The 4,339-nt window shown below is 40.4% G+C and overlaps 1 protein-coding gene across 5 annotated transcripts in view; it reads left to right on the top strand.

The window, feature by feature from the left end:
* The window catches only part of Tnrc6a (trinucleotide repeat containing adaptor 6A), a 183,048-nt gene that overhangs the window by 96,251 nt on the left and 82,458 nt on the right, over positions 1-4,339 (top strand). The window contains exon 1 of one of the 5 annotated variants that reach the window (XM_010623473.2): positions 15-151. The exons of the other annotated variants lie outside the window; for them this stretch is intronic. The gene's annotated coding sequence lies outside the window, so the exon portion shown is untranslated. Of the gene's footprint in view, positions 1-14; positions 152-4,339 lie in introns of those variants that run through there. 5 annotated transcript variants of the gene reach the window in all.

Genomic DNA, 4,339 nt, shown 5'->3' with positions numbered 1-4,339 from the left:
CCCCCTCCCCCCGCCGCCCGGCGCGGGCTCCTGCCGCAGCGCCTCCTTTTCCACGCACATCTCCTGTATTTTGTTGTGTTTTTGTTTTTGTTTTGTGTTTCAGAGAATTGGAAGCTAAAGCTACCAAAGACGTAGAAAGAAATCTTAGCAGGTAAGATGGGCGAGCTTTCCATCTCCTGCCCCTTTATAACCGCGCATTCCCGCTCCGGTTCGCCCCTCCTGGGGTTCGGAGTTCCCCGGTGTCATCTTTTCGCACGCAGGCGGCGAGACCTTCGGGAGAACCGGCCTGAGGGAGTATTAGACGGAGGGGTTCGCGGGGGAGATGCGTAATTACGCGTGTTTCTGTCTTTAAAGGAAAAAAGCAATTCTTGTAAACTTAGTTAAAGCATTCTCACCCATTTAGAATTTAATTAGGGGACTTGTGCATTAATTACTATTGTAAATGGTTGCAGGCATTGTGTGACTCATGATTGAGGCGGCCCTTATGGCGGGCTGTCAAACTGTTTTGGCTTCCCCGTTATTACTTTGTAGCTCAAATTGTTGCCTTTATAAAAAGATACTATGTAAAACTTGAACTGTCTGGCTTAAGCTGCCTCCCCCCCCCCGTACATTTCTGTGTTGGGTATGTGTGCTCTTTTTATCAGCTGGTAAAAGAATTAAAAATCTGTTCCAAATAAGTGGTTATCAGTACTGTTTGCCCAGAGTCCTTTTGCACTGGTACTTAAGAGTATCAGAGTTTAAGTATCGCTGCAGAGGCAAGTTTTTGTTTTGTTGTTGCTTTTAAACGCTGTCTTCATGGAAATATTGAGCTTTATTGAGCTATTAACTGCTTAAACATCAGGGAAATGTGCTCTTTAGTTCCTTTTCATGTTCACTTTCTGTCTTATCAGCCTTTTCTTATTCATCTTTTTCTTTTGCATCATACTGGGACACTCAGACTTTTAGATGTTGGACAGCTTTCACTTGGACAGTAAAATGAAATTTCTCCTGTTGGGTTTTAATGTACCTTAGTATAATTATTGTAAGTTTTAGGTCTATGTTGAAATTATTAACACAATTCATATTATCTGAGTATTTTTCATATAAAATCTTTCCAAATTGCTAGCTTTTCTAGTTTCATAAATATTAATCTGTTCAGGTAATCGTTAAAGAATCTGTCTAGTTGACAGAAGATGGGCAGCATTGGTTTACCCAATAAGAGATTTTGTGTTAACTCAATTTTAATTGTGGTATCATTTTGAAGGGACAGATGGTGTTAACAGTCTGAGAGAAATTAAACCTAATAGCACCTATTAAATAACTTGTGTGTTTAAGCAAGTGTACTTTCAAGAAGTGTTAAAGAAATAGTAAGATATAGAATAAAAGAATACAGGTTGAGCTACCCGTGGTATAATTTCAGCAGCAGAAAGGCTCTTGGGGTGTTTATTTGTTCTTCCACTGTTTTGTCTCGTAACTCTGTGAACCTCCCCCCCTAACTATTGTCTGTAAAACAGGTACAATTTTCATATATTGTTATGGTAGAACAGAACTGGGGTGTCTGTATTGACCATGTATCAGAGTTCAAACTCCAGTTTTGCCACTTAAAATGTGACCTTGACTCTTGACAAGTCACTTAACCAACCTCTCTGCGCCTAATCTATAAAACGAGACATTAGGCCATCCAGTTGTTAAGGTCTGTTAGGGCCCTTGGGTTACATAAAAAGGAGTTAGGTGCTGTCCATTCCCACAGAGGGCATGGACAATTTAGTAGGAAGACTCTAGCAAGTACATAAATAACCGTAAACAAGGCAGACTGTAGAGATCAGGAGGAGATACCACCCCATTCATGTATTTGAGGGTCTTCAGTTGGTCAGAAGATATGAAAAGGAAAAACAGGTGGCAAGGAAATTTAAAGCAGGTGTCCAGTGAGAGGGAACTTTTTCTAAGAGTTCTGAGCAGGGGAGATGTGGGGTGAGCAAATGCCCCCCCCCTCGTGTATGTGTTCTACCCACTGGTGCTCTCCCAGAAGCCAAGGCACTGTATTCACTTAGTGAAAATGTATTGGGCATCTTCTGTATTTCAAACACAGGACTGAACACCAGCGAGAGAAAGAATGCAAGTTGCTAAATTTGTTGAACGCTGTTTGCTTGGCCCAGGTATTCAGCGGCTCCGCATGGATCCACTGATCCTTGAAAAGCCTGTGAAGTAGGTACTGATACTATTTGTTTTAGGGATGAAGGATTTGAGGTATAAGAACATTAAGTGACTTGTAGGAGTCCAGACCACTGTAATTGGAGGAGCTGTCAGGCTTCAAACTGTATTTAAATTGTCTCATTTTTATTTTTTTCAGTGTTGCAGATCAAACCTACGGCCACACTGGTGCTAGACAGGTGCTCTGCTCCTGAACTACCTGTTAGCCTTAAATTTTCTTTTGCCAGGGGCACCGTTCTGTCAGGCATGGTGGTGTACACCTATTATTCCGGCATTCTGGCAGACTGAAGCAGGAGGATTGCAGTCTGAGCCCAGTGTGGGCAGCTTTGCAAGATCCTGTCTCAAAAAGCAAAAAGGCAGGATTTTAGCTCAGTGCAAAGGCCTGGGTTCATCCCTTAATACCACAGGGGGAAGAAAAGGCATAGTACTCTATCTTGAAAAAAATCGAAAATTTCTTGAGAAGCAGAACCTAAACACTGTTGATACTTGGGATTGGATAGCTCATTACATTGAGGACTTCCCTGTGCATTGCAAGGTGATCATCTCTAAATAGTGTTCCTTGTCAGTGTCTGTGATGACCAAAGATTCCAGATATCATAAGGGTCATTGGGGATGGGAGGTGGGACAGAACCAACTCTGGTTGAGAACCACTGTTCTAGATCTTTGAGCTTTCAGCATGAAAAGTTTGAAACCTTAAATGTTGAATTCATTTAAACATCTTTTTATACCCGGAAGCCATATTATATCTCCAGTTTGGGAGCTGTGGCCTCTGAATGTCAAAGATGTCTTGCCATCCTTCTTTTCCTTTGCTAAGGGACATTTCTTCTCAAAACAGTATGCCAAATATCCAGTGCCACGTAAACAACATTGGCTCGATATATTTAGTTTGCCACACTCAGTAAGCTGCCTTTTAACACTCATTTTTGGCCATTAAAATTGTCACATAATGTCAGTGTTGTGCATTCCAAAGAGAACTATACTAGATAAAAGTGATCCACATTGGAATGGAATTAATCTTAAAAAGTAAAGAAGGGGCATTGTAAGAACAATAGCGGAAGTAAAGCCCGAAATCCAGTCAGATTATGAAAGCGGAGGATAGTGATTCAGTTGGATTGTCATATAAGGCATTTGTAGCAAACTGGTTGAGGCCAGATGAGGAGCCGTGGAAGATCAGGTTGAGAGTTTGCATTTAAGTCTTGTGGGGAGCCATTATCTGCCTTTGAGTAGGATACTAATGTAGAAAAATCTTCTAGGCTGGGATTGGTGATCAGGTATATTACTGGGAAATAACCAGAAATCTAGGAGAGAAGTGGTAAACGTGAGATTTTGCAACTAATTATTTGTGAGAAGACTCAAAATACATAGAGATCTCTTTATCTTGAGTGAATGGGAGATTGACCCAGCTTTTGAACAGAGTAAGATCAGAGCAGGATCATTTATTTAGGTAGATAAGATGACAAATTATATTCTTCACTTGTAAAAAATCTCTACTAATGAATGGCTCAGGGATTTAGCTCAGTGGTTCCACTGCCTGCCTCACAAGAGTGAGGCCTGGAGTTCAATCCCTGGTACCAAAATAACCCCCAAAAACAAAACTACCAATGCAACTCAATTGGTCTGATTTCTTAAAAAATATTTCTGGAAGCCAAAGTCATAGAATTATTGACTATTTAGCATTGGACCATAACCTTAGGGTTAGCCAGCTTTCTGGGAAAGCTGTGGTTGAGACTCACCCAGTAACTGAGTCTCTAGTGGGGTGTCAGAGCAGGATTCAGAGGGTCTTCTCATTCCTAATTGTAGTTGTTCCTCTAGGCAGTGTTAAAAATAACCTTTTTTCCTGAAAAAGTAACAATTTCAGTATATTTTCTGCCCATCCTACTGATAAATATACTATCTAAAAGTGGACTTGCTTCATGTTAGACTGACTTCTTCCCCATAACGGGTTAAGTGCCACTGTGTAATAAACATTGTTAAAGTTGCTGTGTAACATACAGTGTAGCATTTGAATGGGGACAAATGCTACATCAGAAAGACACTATGATAGGCATAAACCAGGGCAGTAGTTTTTCCTAACTAAAACGAATTCCACTCCTGCAATTCATTTAATTTTTTTTTTTTTTTTTTTTTTTTTTTTTTTTTTTTTTTTTTT

Source organism: Fukomys damarensis, unplaced genomic scaffold (genome assembly GCF_012274545.1).
Source record: "Fukomys damarensis isolate Sample0158 unplaced genomic scaffold, DMR_v1.0_HiC HiC_scaffold_34, whole genome shotgun sequence".
In the NCBI taxonomy this organism is placed as follows: domain Eukaryota; kingdom Metazoa; phylum Chordata; class Mammalia; order Rodentia; family Bathyergidae; genus Fukomys; species Fukomys damarensis.
The sequence above is the reverse complement of the archived record's forward strand: the minus strand, read 5'-3'. Positions and strand labels throughout refer to the sequence as shown.